The following is a 390-nucleotide window of genomic DNA, read 5'->3' as shown; positions in this document are numbered from 1 at the left end:
AGGGGGGTGTATGCAGTTGTATAAACATCATCATCATAAATATTTATAAGAAATATGCAGGATGTATGAAAGAATCATATAGCCCGAAGAAAATCATCATAATCATGAGAGTATGAAATAAGTACAATAACACATGTGAGTCATCATATAATTTGTCAATCACTTTCAGTTCATCAAGAATATCAATTCTCATAATGTCAATATCATTTAAATCTTTCACAATTCCACTTTCAAATCAATTCACCATTCACCATAGACACAAGGAAATACACACACACTGGAGATTCTATAACCGACATAAACCAGTGAGCTACATAGAGTTCAACATACAACCCATGTTGGGGAGAGCCGTCCTATCCTTGCCATCGGAGTAGGACTATCGATATCAAA

Source organism: Capsicum annuum, chromosome 5 (assembly GCF_002878395.1).
Source record: "Capsicum annuum cultivar UCD-10X-F1 chromosome 5, UCD10Xv1.1, whole genome shotgun sequence".
NCBI classification, from domain to species: Eukaryota; Viridiplantae; Streptophyta; class Magnoliopsida; order Solanales; family Solanaceae; genus Capsicum; species Capsicum annuum.
The sequence above is the reverse complement of the archived record's forward strand: the minus strand, read 5'-3'. Positions refer to the sequence as shown.